The following is a 15,072-nucleotide window of genomic DNA, read 5'->3' as shown; positions in this document are numbered from 1 at the left end:
TTAACCAATTGCGGTCGATTAGTATACTGCCAACACTGTTAAAGATTCTTGAAAGGGAAATGGAGGAACAAATCGAGAGGTTTTTAATCGTTCACAAAAGGTTATAATTGTGAAGTAGCACTTTCTCATGTCACATATGGTATATTCAGAGCCCCGGGTAGTATTTTAGGTCCTCTTTTGTATATCGTATATACATTCTCATTTCTATGCGCACGACACCCAAATTTACTTCTCATTTTCAGAGAAATCCACAAACTATACTGAAGTACTTATAAATAATGACTTGGATGGTTTCTATAATTTAGCACCTGATCAAATTCAAAATTCTTGTTTAAGGCTTATTTATGGAAAGTCTAATTAGGACTATTAGGTAATATGGTTCCGCCCTACCTAAATAGACTGGGTTGGTTAAATATGTTTTATCGATTAAAACTGTACATGAGTTTCTTTCTAAAAAAATTGAAAAATAAAATGCCGCAGTATCTTTACAGAAAGATTCAGTTTCACAGTGACATATATACACAAACCAGATCTGCGTCGTAACGGTGGTCTCATAGTACCAGAACATAGAATTTTTTTATAAAAGATCCTTTTCTTATAATATTGCTCAAAATTTAACTAACATATGCAAATTTAATTATCAGTAGATCTGATAAAATACTTCCATTTTTTAATTCATTAAGCCCTCTCTATCTCTTCTTTCTTGTAATTGTAATTGCCTACATTTTTAATCTTCAGTTAGAGCTACTTGCAGTATTTATTCTGTTAACTTGATACAATTTGAAAGTGTCTACTCAAATCAATAATAAAATAATATCTATTTCATATACCGTAAAGTTTGTTGAAACTCATATAAGGCACACTGATGAAATAATGACTAAGAAAAGCCGAACAACAGACAATTGCTCAGACTTCAAGAGTTTCCGATCAAAGAATAATTGAAGATTCACGAAAAATACAAAATGATGAATTGGAGAGAAGAAACCTTGTAACGAAATATCTGCTGATCAAGAAATGATTGCAATGCATTTGAGTAAAAACGAGAGGTTGTGATGTTGCAAATATTACAATTTACAATTTTTAAAACAAACATGTTTATTTCTTTGTAAGCTTTAAAATAACTGTGTACTCCAATTCCTCCATCACTTATGTTTAATTTATTATTTTTTAAATTGCAAAACAATCAAATGCATTTCGATTAAATCGTTTCAAAAATAATTTAAAAAACAAAACAATAATTTGGGGTACATTTTTCGAAAAAAGCCTTTTTGAATACATGGTTACTGATCAAACTATTGCTTTTTTTTTAATAGACTGTATACATTAGCGGAAGGAAAAAACGTTTATGCACAAAAAATATATGCACGGTAAGTAAACCAATGAGAAATATATAGCACACGCTCACATACACATATATAGCACACAAGAATCTAAACGATTTTTATTTGTAATGGTAATGGTAATGGTAATTTTTCAAACGGAGTCGCCCTTACCCCCGTTGCTGTCCGTCACTTCGTCGACGCCAAAAAGGGCCAGCGGGAATTTTTTGGTAGACGCCGAGTGAAAAAATGGCCGAAAACGGGTGAAAGGGATCGGACACGAGGACCAAAATGAAAGCGGGAACGGCTCGTTAATCTGATCAAAAATAAAAAGCTATTAAAAATTAAACGTGTGGTGACCCTCTTTTTCGGAAACAACAAGAGGGTGGACGGGATCCCACCGCTGTAGCCGTGCAACGGGTGCGCGTTGCCTACTAGTCACGAAACGGCCGGAACCCGAAACGTAGTTGATAACAAACTCGTATATTTTCGACTTGCGGCAATGAAGGAAAATACAAAATCACAAAGAACGTCTTCAATCTCAAATCCAACTCGCTTAACGCTCAACTGAAGGTTCGTTCATCCAAAAAAAGTAAATTAAAAATTAAATACTTAAAAAAATGTGTTTTTGTACAATATGTTAAATATTTCTTGCCCGATTGTGTTAAAATATGGAATTGACAATTATAAAGGGCTAATTTTGCATTAACTAGATTAATATTGTGAAGTCCGTTGCTGTCCCCTAATAGTATTGTCTTCTATTGCATTCTATTATTCACTTTCACATAAAAGTGCAACATTCCTGAATGGCGGAGCTTCGTTTGTATAAAGCGTTTTCTTTGATTTAGATTACGAAATGTCCGACCTAACATTGGGGCATGTTTTGTGAAACACCCAGTATTTTACGGTCAAATCGATTTTACATTACACCGTTTTGGCATTGTTTTGCTAAGCGATTATACTTTGAAAAAAAAATTGTATTTTTTTTCATGGAACGTTAGTCTCTTCTTTTTAGTACATTTTCCATCAGCCGAAATGCGGATCTCACTCTCAGATTTATTCAGAACATTTTATAAACTAACCAACATTACAATAAAATTTTATAAATTAAGTTGTTGCAAATTGATGCATCATACGTGTATACATGAACAACTACTAATCTAATAAACTAATCAAAACTGATTAAAACTGTATTTAAAACGTTGCGGAATTGTACGGCATCAAATTCACGCTCGATTCTCGAGATTGTTTAGGAATCGAAAATGGACTCTTTGTTTAAGTAAATCAATAAAATTTTCGGTCAGGCATATAAACCCTAAAAAAAATCACTAGCGAAAAATTGTGACTCGATTATCCGTCAACGAAACGCCACTGCGAAGTTGATTAGACGTTCCGGTAAATTTCCGGCCTGCAGTGCAACATTGTAGGCCCGATCAATGGTAACCATAAGAACACTGCAAAATTCGCGTTGGCACTGGGTGAAAATCGATATCTCCCCGCAGCAGGATGCATAGTGACCCCTCCGCGAAGCATACGAAATTTCAAATATTACGAACGAAGCGACATCTTTTTATCGACGTAATAATTACACCGGTCATCAAGGGCGAATGTGTAGTCCTACCGACTAGAAAAAAAACACACACACACACACACACACACACACACACACACACACACACACACACACACACACACACACACACACACACACACACACACACACACACACACACACACACACACACACACACACACACACACACACACACACACACACACACACACACACACACACACACACACACACACACACACACACACACACACACACACACACACACACACACACACACACACACACACACACACACACACACACACACACACACACACACACACACACACACACACACACACACACACACACACACACACACACACACACACACACACACACACACACACACACACACACACACACACACACACACACACACACACACACACACACACACACACACACACACACACACACACACACACACACACACACACACACACACACACACACACACACACACACACACACACACACACACACACACACACACACACACACACACACACACACACACACACACACACACACACACACACACACACACACACACACACACACACACACACACACACACACACACACACACACACACACACACACACACACACACACACACACACACACACACACACACACACACACACACACACACACACACACACACACACACACACACACACACACACACACACACACACACACACACACACACACACACACACACACACACACACACACACACACACACACACACACACACACACACACACACACACACACACACACACACACACACACACACACACACACACACACACACACACACACACACACACACACACACACACACACACACACACACACACACACACACACACACACACACACACACACACACACACACACACACACACACACACACACACACACACACACACACACACACACACACACACACACACACACACACACACACACACACACAACACATCCGACAAGAAAATGTTTAAGTATTCGTTGTTATACTGAACGACTCTAATTGTTCTGCGTATTTTATAGTTACATCTCCATTAAATTATATACCTAATGATACCAAACATGCATTTTATAGGGTAGAATCGAAAAACCAAGTACAGGTAATTTTTATTAGTTTTTTTAAATTTTAACTCCATGAATGAAAAGAATAAAAAGAAACTAATGCAGCACTTCAGTATAATATGGAATAAATGACGCTATATTATCAACATTTTATTTTAAATAATATTTTTTTGCTCTCTAAAATTACTGGGTAGCTATCGAAGTATTATTTCCTAACTTGTTTGGATATAACCCTTACGCCGAAAAAATGAACCGCATTTTTAAACACTATGATTCAGTAACAAACTTGTTTTTTATAATAATAAAATAAGCGCAAAAATAATTATCGCTTCTAGATACATCTACTTTTCAAACGTATTTTTGGTAATTGCATATCTGATTGCACAGCTGTAGAATGTGTGTAAAAGATGAAAGTAAAGCGCTATTATTTGCGCATGACATAATGATTTTTTTATGGGTAAGAATATTCATGAAATGACAAAGAAAACTTAATGCTGATTTGAATAACATTCTTGGTTGTACAATAATAAATAACACTGGAATAAATACCTACAAGTGAAAATTTTGTATCGTTGGAAAACAACCATAAACTAAATAAAATAAATATGAATGACGTAAACATTTGTATTAGCAACGAAAAACTGCTGCACGAAAGAGAAATGAAATACTTGGGTGCTACAGTTAATTATAATTGGACGTTTTACATTCTGATTATATAATGAATAAATTTTCTACAAAAATTTACTTTATATCTAGAAAAGAAAAAAAAAGACTGCTAACATCAAAATCTTATGGTATAATAGCATAGCTGCGCCCATTTGGAATTTGATATCGCAAAATTATAAATTAAAGCAATTGCAAATTATTCAAAATAGAAATAAATTAAAATGTAATAGTCATACCCCGATTTCAAAGTATATCTTAAATTGTTTGTCTGTGAAACAAAAAATAATGTTTAATATCTATATAACTATTTTTAATATTAAAAATAAATTAAAATGTAATAGTTACACCCGATTTCAAAGTATATCTTAAATTGTTTGTCTGTGAAACAAAAAATTATGTTTAATATCTATATAATTATTTTTAATATTAAACAGCAATGAGTTTCCAATTATATTTGTGAAAAAGTTACCTATTTCATTAATTGTATGCTAAGAGATTGTTCTAATTATATCCGTACAAAACTCTATATTGCATAAAGTTTTGTGATAGCCTTAATTTCAGTTTTTTTAATTCCCAACTTTATTTTTAAGAGACGTATTGTCCAAATTCTTTTATTTTTTAATTATTAAAATAATTTTATTTTGCAAATCGATCTTTTTTATGTATCCTAATAGTTATAATGCGATTTTATTTTAGAAAGGAGTTTATATATCTCGATGTATAAGATTCGCAAAAACAAAACAAAAATCCAATTTCAATCTTTGTCGGCGTTTTAAAGCGAAGGTTGTTCGTGAATTTATTAATAATAACCCATTTGTTAGCTGATCGGCGTTAGTAGTAGGAAGTATATGAATTATAATCGCCAGAGAAAATCACAGCTCGATTGTGTAAAATATGTACATACGACCGTTTAATGGCGTAGTTTTCATTGCCAAATTGCATCATCGTACGTATACGTAATTTTTTGTCGACATGTTTGCTTACTTTTGTAACATTGTTAAGTGAGGTAATTATCGGATATTGCTAAACTTATTGAAATTGACATTAGCGACGCAGTGACTACACCGCATTAGCGATAATCTAGTTATCTTCGGGCAAATCCTTTTTATTTGCTCCATCCCGATTCCGACCTGCCTAAAACCGCATTAAAAAAACATTAAGACACACAAAATATTTTTAAACAATGCCAAATAGCAAATCAATTTCTTTAAATTATGGGTCCCGCCATCTAGCGACGCGTTTTGTCATCGTACAGAAATCCGTTGCCGACGCAGTTCGGATCGGCATCGAGAGGAACGCCATCTAGGAGCCAGAACTCAAACGAGGACAAAGTCGCGGTTCCGTAAGACAGAGGTCGCCGCAACATTTAAATTTTGAACGTCGATCAACGGATGTCTTAATTATTGTTTTTTATCGATAGGCAACGGAAATCGAATTGCTATTGAGAATAAATTTGCGTAAAGGTCGCTGAGTACTTTTTGCTTGAACACGTTCGCAATTGACTAGACGACGAAATTATTTTGCGAGATATATATACAGTTGTATTTATCATTCTATTGCTATAAAATGGTAAATAAAAACATGTCCACTAAGACTAAATTGGACCACAGAAAAGGAAGAATAGTAGATAAAGAATGCGAACACACACATAAACATAAAACTGAGACTAGGTAGATTTTCTTGTTCCTAGTATGTTGGGAATACCCTTTTGAATTAATTCATCGCATGTGGTAGGAAATTTTACAAGAAAATTGCTCGTTTCTAATGTTGGTATTCCGTGCACCTATACGTGTTTTATAATTTTAATTAGAAAACTAGACTTGTTTTCTTCGAAATAGCTTTATTCAATTTTCCAATGCGACGTGTTCAAATCGGTTGAAAATGAGTACTAAAAAGCGGAGCCTGAAAAAAATATATACATTCTTTTTACTAGCTCTTGGTTTTCCACATGTTCCGCATATAAATAGATAGATTCGGTTTCTACGTGTTACCACCGTGATTTAACAACGATATTAAAACCTTAAACGATAGCATTATGGACGCATAAAACCGTATCCTTCCTATTACCAATAATGAATATGAAATTACTCTGAACCAATATAGCTACTGACATTGCTAATTGTCTTGTTGACCGCACCACCTGTTTCGATCTTAAATTATTTGAACTGGATCAATAAGTTTTTTTTGTGTGTGTAGCCATAATATTTTGAAATGGCCGAACAAAACAAATTTGCAATAATTTTTCTTGCTGCCGTATGACTAATAGCGAGATCTGAGTGCTCACCTGCTGGGATCTGGTACTCATCGTGGCCATAAAAATCGAGACACAATAACAATTGAGAAGGTAATAAAACAGTGTTCAAAATAGCTGCTTTTTCTTGACCAACGTGAAAATAAAAATGAATTCTGCGTATGTTGTGTGGAGCTTGATTCCTATGATCCCTTAGCAAATTAACATTAGCGTGATGGATTTTAAAGAATGTTTACATATTCTTTGATTGAAACTAATTGCAAGCTCGATGTTTGCGAATGTTATATAAGTATAGAATTCGTTTTGCAACCGGTAACCATTTATTGCGTTGTAAATTTTCCGGATTGCCCTGAATTTCGCAACATTCGCGTATTTTTCCAGTTTTTCCACTTAACGTTGCTGTATGTTGGGAAGATGGACCTTGTACGTGTTAGCGGTTCGTCATAGGTCGCCGATACTTAAACATATTGTGTACGTTCGAACAAAAGACGGAGGGGTATTATTCACACTGCCTTCGTCGTTTTAAACCATGTAGAAATATACAAAACACCTGCGCCAAGAATTTAGCAAAAATGTTTGCGGTTGGGACACGAGCAATTGGACATTTACCTTGGTGATTTTTTTTCACTGAACTTAAATGCGTACTGTGACATATTTCGACAAGGTTATTGTTTAATCTAGAAAAATGTACCTATTATACGCGTGGCCACAGGATTTCGCAACACTCTCCGAGTAGTTTTCCTACAGACGCATCCTTCATAATAATGGACGAAAGGAAATATCTTAAATACAAGAATATGATTAAATAGAAATAACATATTTTTTGATATTTTGGTGTTATTAAAATTACTAGTTCATTTAGATTGCAATAAAACGGTTCAATTTGCTTTTCAATATTGAACGCGCGGCGTACAAGACACACTCATGTACAAAATAATTGCGCAGGATTTTTTTTCAATTTAAATATACCGAAAAATAAAGATTTCATCGTTCCAAAGTACGAGTATGTTATTTACAAATAAAATACCAGAAAATTCAAAAGTTGTACTAAAACGGCAATTGCGCCAGTGGCGTAGAATTCGGCAAAGTCAACCGGCTGCTGGTACCTGTCGAACGCCCCTGGTCGTAGCCCAACGCGTTAATTTAGCAAAATCTAGTAGGGTGTACAGTATACCTACCTACCTACACTGCCCACCAAGTGTGACAAGAATATGTCAATTAACATTAAAGCACTGGGAAACAATATTTTTTAAATAAAACACCCAGTGCTCGAACAATTTGTTAAATAAATGTTCACCTCCAAAAAGGTTTAAACTTGGAGTCATTAAAAAGGGCACCAGGTGGCGTTTTTTTGACATAATCGCAAAAAGATAAATTTTGCGAAAAAAAAATACTTTACTGGTTGTTATTAACATCTAATTATCCAGAATTTATTAAAAGAAATATTGATTTATTCTTAAGGATGCCAAATAAAAGCAAAATATATATCTTCATTGATTTTTTTAGAATACCTTCGAGGGACAAAACTTACTTTTTCAATAAAATGTAGTTTTAATCGGTAATTAAATTGTTGGCGACTAATTAATTTCATTAACTATTAACGTATTTAAGTAAAATGCGGCCAATCATTTAAAAATGGATAAGACCGAAATAATTTCCTTCTGGTTGTTAAGATTGGCATGAAAACAAATTTGATTTTTATCTGATCAAGCGCAACGCATCTTACATGTCGCTATTTGATGCTTGTCAAAGTGTCTAGACTGACTACCCTATTGATTAATTTAATTTTGTTAAACGTTTATTACATTAATATTGTCTTATTTAAATTCACCGAAATTCAGTGAATAGAACAAATCAAAGCCTTAGGGAACAGATAATTTTATTATGCACAATTTATTACTTTTGGTTAGTTGACTAAAAAATAAATAAAATAGTAAATGCCGGTTTTATTTGGTAAATTTTTGATAGTTAGATAATAATAATAATAAAGAAACTTTAGAGTCGATTCTTTTCCCAAAATCAAAAAAAAAAATAAATTGAGCGTTCTTCGCGTTTTCGGTGAGGATGAAGATATTGAGATGCGGTTTTCACCGGTATTGTTTGACCCTTATTGGACTATCTAATGACATACAAGGCATGTCGTTGCATTTATTCTTTTTTCAAGAAATTATTTTTTCAGAAAACGTCATCCGGTGACAAGATAAGCAATTGCAAGAATATTGCCGAGGAAAAGAGAGCTCAAAGACCCCAAGTTTATTAAAATGCGTTAAGCCTTTTTAGAGATATGGACATTTATTTATGAAAATATTTGAAAACTCTCCGCCACTCTCCTTTAGAAATTAGAAATGTTTGTAGAAAGAGAGATAACAATTGCAATTTCCATCAATTCTCTTTAATGATCATTTTTAATGGAGTCGGTGTATAACATAGAGAGGTCCTTTATCTTGTTTTCATTACATGTAGATTATGTTTGTTACTTATGTTTTTAACTGTAATCCTACACATTCTTGGGTATGCCAGAAATGTCTTATAAACAGATTAACATCAATGGCAGCAGTATATGTTTTTCTGTGTTCCTATATGGGTATTTCTCGAACAATTCATATAAATTGTGGAAATCATATGGATGTGCGGTTAGAATATGACCTTGTAGTTGGTATATAACATTTCGAGTTGTCAGATTTCCTTAAATGGAGTCTACTTATTTGCGTTTATTTATTCACGTCTAAGCAATAAACGAACCTCCCATGGATGGAATCACTGCAAAGGTAAGTTGCTTGTCCCTTAAACTCCTGTTGCCCAAATAGATTAAGTTTCCCGTAAAAGATGCGACGCAGTAATTTAAGACTTATTTCATAACCATTATTGTTAACAACAAAGATGGCGGAAACATAATACGATTGATTTCTGCATGGCCGTATTGCTGTCAAAACAGACGTGAACAATGTACTTAGTTTATTATTCTAGATCCATAAATACGCAAAAAAAATTGGATTTGGATTTTACTCGGTTCGCTGGAAAAAACGTAAACAAAAGGCCAAAGTTGCGGCATACCAGATAACACCCATGTATGGTAAATACATGTAAACGCTGATAGGTTGCAAAATAAGTTACGTGTATAACGTGACAGTTTGTTCGAAATCAACCAGCGTAATCGTATCAAGTACCACTAATTATAAACATTCCTTGACCAACCAACTTGCGTTTGAAACGTTCATTTGCATGGAAGGTTCTTCCTGTTACGCTGCAGGAATAAAAATGCTTTTGTCGGGATTTCTCCTGCCCGCAGATGTATTCGACATTTTCAATGCTTGAAACGATTTTTTTTTTTATAACCGCCTTGAAGTTTCGGTCAAGCTTTGCTCCACCGTTGCCACGCGAATAAACGAAAACTGTCCCGAGTAGAGTTTATCGGTATTACAATAATGCAGACTCTTTTCGTGATAAAATGTCACCGACCCAATAGGATCGGCGGGTGAGGCGTTAAAAATATTTAAAGAGCGATATCAAATACAGCAACGTTGGATTTTCTTAATTGGATCCAACGAAACGAATCCTACGTGCCTGAAATGAAATAGTTTTCCGCTGCAGCAACTAGCAACAAATATTAAATTGTATACGCATTTAAATTGTAGTGGAAGCAATCAAAATTGATCATTCTTTTAGCAAAATTCAATACACATTAAGATATAAAAAATTAAAACATAATCGTATATTTATGTAACTGTCACTATAATATATAAAATATATTTTGTGCTTAGTTAATACAGTGAACTCCGGTTATAAAGTACCCTCTAGAAAATGTACTCTATAAGCGGAAGTACGGTATAAAAAAAATAAATTATGTAGGTACATACATATTCTTGTTTTACATAAAAATAGAAAAATAATAAACACTAAGATAGGTGCTAAAAAACGAAAGAAACTAAAGTATCTAAACCAAAAAGTTATCTATCTATATAAACTTTACAACATACAAGTCAAAATAAATACTTTTTTCATTTTGGGTAAAAAAATTCGTTATTTTTGTTTATTTTTTTCAATACAAATTTCATATTCTCGATGTGCTTTTCAACCTTCCAGGACGCTTGCATAATATCATCAGTTACATTATCAATAGATTGTACAAAAATGGTAACAATTTTAGCGGTACAAAGCGCTTCAGAATAACTTCGTACTTCGTCCTGTTGAACATCATAGTCGCTTTCGTTATCAAAGCTTTGAGGAACATTTGGCTGTAAAACTTCAGTAATAATATCATTATCCGTTAATAACTCCGCTGTTATTAAATTATCATCAACAGCTGGGAAACTATCCAGCTCAGGAAGATACATTTCAATGTTGGTTAGATCTTGACCGCTAATGCGCAACCAATTACTTAGGGGAACCTCCCAGTCATCGCTGTTATTATTTTTGTACTTCTCGAACCACTCAACCAGAGGTAAGTCATCGTCTGAATCAAACTCATCTTCCGATTTTATCAGATCTGCACGTCGAAAGCAGTTTGAAATAGTGGTTGAAGTAACATCATTCCAATATCGAGAAAGTAATTTTATGGAGTCTAGGATAGTGATGTTGAAAAGTTCCCCATTTTCAAATAACTAGATCAAACTATACAAACAATATCTACTGTAATATGTCTTAAGGCATTTTATTATGAGCTAGTCCATTGGTTGGGCCACTGAGGTGCTACTTGGAGGCAAAAACTCGAATCTGATATTTGAAAGGATTAGATTTTTGGATGAGCTGCACAATTGTCAACCAGAAGCAATATTTCTCTATTCTGACGTTTTAGATAATATCATTATCCGTTAATAATTCTGTTGTTATTAAATTATCATCAACACTTGGGAAGCTATCCTTAGGAAGATACAAGATGTTAGTTAGATCTTGGCCGCTATTGCGCAACTAATTACTTCTCGAACCACTGAACCAGAGGTAAGTCATCAACCTGTAGAACAACTAAATCCTCACCTGGTAATCCCCTCGCAAATTCTTCGGCTTTCGATTTCAAAACTGGAGCAGTTATTGCGATATTTTCGGATCTTCGAACTTGAAACCATGGTAAAAGAGCTATATCTTCATCTGGATTTCTAATTTTTTCGCCATTACTCCAAATTGTAGATATTGTTATTGTTGCCAGTTTCTTTTGTCTAGCAATTTCCAAAAATCCCCGATACTTTATAACCGGAACAATAGTGAAAATATTGTACTTTATAACTGTGGTAGAAGTTATATATGGTACGTAATGTCCGATAAAAAATCAAGAGTTTTTTGGTCGGACCAGTGAAATATGTATGTATGTACGTTATAAACGGAGTTTACTGTATATGATTACCATCCATTTAACTGGCTATGTAGAGTGCGCTCGTGAGTTCAATAATGCATTTTTTTTATTGTCACGCATTCTATTTTACGCAATATCTATTAAAATTTTTTTGCAAAGCAGTGCAAATAAATGAGATACAATACCGACTTTCTAATACAGTAGTGTGTTTTCTTTCGGCATCTTTAATTATTTGGTACACCAGATACAATGTGACCTTGATAGAGTCACAGGCAGTAACACACGGAAGGCAGGTCATATTTGATAATTGGTTTCAACGACGTTTAATTGGGAGATTTGGGTCAACTCGGATATTTTACCCCAATTAAAAATTAGAGACTGACTACATAAACCGTTCATGTTGAAAAATTATTTGTGGTTTACGCTCGATCTCTATAGTTTGAGGTTATTTAGATCGGGCTTACGAGGCTATCGAATAAGCTAGTTCGGCATCGAATTTTAAACAAACGAACCTGACAAATAAGATAAGCAAGGATCATATTTATTCAAGTTACTAATAGGAGCACTAACTAACAGGTTTATTATCGCCAAAATGTTAATAACCGTTATATGTAACAACTACTATCAGCCATATGACGTCGAGGGTAGATAATGCCAAGAAAATGCTAAAATCCGTATTTAAGAAGTAGTTTTTCCAATACAAGCAAAACGGTACAGTACCGATGAATTTGATTTACACCATACCCATTAAATTTTATGCGAACTAATTACTCGAATAATAAACAAAGTTTGCATTAGATTTATAGGAATCAAGATAAAAAATATTACATCACGCAAATGCTAAGCTCCTAAATCTTTTTGCATAAAACCTGTTCATCATCTTGTTCGTCTTAAATGTCGCTCAAGAGCAAACAAAACTTACATACAAATTAAAATTCAAACTTGTTATTGTTTATCACCTTATTAATACAAATTGCAAAAGCACTTTGTATGATTATGTATGCGCAGATGGCAACGGAAAAATTCCTTGTCTAAAATGGAAGATGACGATGATTTAAGTAATAGCTAGAAGAATTAATAACTACAAAATATCTCGTGCCACCAACAAGTACTTCTTCCGATTCCCAAACATCAAATCACAAAAAACCTCACAACCACTCTTACTAAAATAAGAATAGGTATAGAAAATAGAAAACAGTACCTCTGTATTCGTGATACAGGGAAGATCATTATTTTAAACATTAAAACCAGTCAAATATCCTACTTAATGATCACAAAAAACAGTCTATGTGGACCCCTAGGTAGAAACATCAACAAATATGGCCGCCATAACTAACCCCCACAATTGACCTACCCTATTGCCCATTCCCTGCTGCACATTAAGCGGGTGCATTTTAGGTTTAAATAAAGATGTGAAGAACGCTTTGCGCAATAGATGTGCAACAGTAAGTAACTTAATACGTTTCGGGTAAACTAGCGTTTTAAGGTAAATAAACCAAGGTTCTTACCTTTCGTGGACACGGACTGCAAAATTGGTTAAATCCAAGGGAATAAAGAAAGAACACAAGGCTTGATTCGGAAAGACTGGTCACTGCACACGCGATTTGATTAACTTTCGACTCGTGCCAGACTTCGAATAATATCGAAAACCATAAACAATCTGAAAACTGTCTGCTTGTGAGTCTGTCACTGAATTTTTTGCCCGATTTTTGACACGCGATTGCTAACGCCCCTAGCGAGCAGTTCGGGTAACCAAGAAAATGATCATCGTAGTTTACTACAATTTTGCGTTTGTGGCGCCATCTCGTAAGCGATGGTCCATCGACAAAGTGTATTGAGAATTACGGTTACAGTTATCTTTACATCGGTCTCACACTAGAAAGTATTTAAGAATTCAAACAGTAGATGTCAGAAACTATTCAAAATAAAATTAAAAAATACAATTAATGAGAAAATATTTGGGAACCCAGTACGAACATTTTATAAACTATTGTCTTATAACAGTATTGTTGGTTGCAGATATTCGGAGAATAAACTTTAAAAATATGTTATTGTTTCCAAATTAAGTTATAATTTGTATGTAAAAATTGACAACTTCATTTTCCTGTAATTGTAGCCTAAATAATCATCAAACCTATTTACTATATCTTTTTTTTTGGTCTGTTAAGTAATTATTATTGATTAACGTTATTTTTTTAAAACGTTTCTAGATTTTAAATCTAAAGAAGTAAAAACTAGTTAAATTTTGATGCTTTATTTTAATGACAGTAGCTACGACTTCGAAAAAAATTTTGAATCAAGCTGCGGTGTCCGAGTGGTTAAGGAGATGGACTTGAAATCCATTGGGCTCTGCCCGCACAGGTTCGAATCCTGTCCGCAGCGGACATTTTTTTCTAGACTTATATGTTTTTTTTTTTGTGAGAACTCTTTAACTGCAGATTTAAGAAGAAGGCATTTTGCTTTTCAAAGGTTTCTCAAGAGCGTATAAATACAATAGGATATATATATTCTTTAATTTAGAAGGAATAATTATCAAAGGAAAAATTGTCATATCCAAAATACAATTATTTAAGTTATTTCCCCATAAAGATATCACACAACCGCGTATCTCGTAAGTGGATAAGTGGTTTAAATGCACTGTTCGCCTGGATGAATCCACTTCCTGTCCTGCGGGAAAATTCCCCAGTGGGCCTGTCGCGTTGTGTCCACGAATAACGAATACCACGCCGAATGCTGCGCTGGCCAGGCGATGCGGGAGGGCTGAAAATGTTCCTGAGTAATTTTTAATGTCATATTTTACGGTTGTATGGGGTTTTGCGATGTCAATAAG

General features: G+C 34.3%; 1 protein-coding gene and 1 non-coding gene across 2 annotated transcripts in view; one reads left to right on the top strand and one right to left on the bottom strand.

The window, feature by feature from the left end:
- Window positions 1–13,948, bottom strand: part of LOC132699627 (protein gustavus) — a 105,364-nt gene extending 91,416 nt beyond the window's left edge. The window contains exon 1 of the mRNA XM_060666451.1: window positions 13,751–13,948. The gene's annotated coding sequence lies outside the window, so the exon portion shown is untranslated. The remainder of the gene's footprint in view (window positions 1–13,750) is intronic.
- Window positions 13,949–14,542: 594 nt separating this feature from the next.
- On the top strand, window positions 14,543–14,624 carry Trnas-uga (transfer RNA serine (anticodon UGA)). Its single transcript has one exon. It is a non-coding gene; the product is annotated as a tRNA-Ser (tRNA).
- Window positions 14,625–15,072: the final 448 nt, after the last annotated feature.

Source organism: Cylas formicarius, unplaced genomic scaffold, assembly GCF_029955315.1.
Source record: "Cylas formicarius isolate icCylForm1 unplaced genomic scaffold, icCylForm1.1 PGA_scaffold_3__17_contigs__length_32017465, whole genome shotgun sequence".
Lineage (NCBI taxonomy): Eukaryota > Metazoa > Arthropoda > Insecta > Coleoptera > Brentidae > Cylas > Cylas formicarius.
Note: the sequence above shows the minus strand (reverse complement) of the source record. Positions and strands in the feature narration are given on the sequence as shown.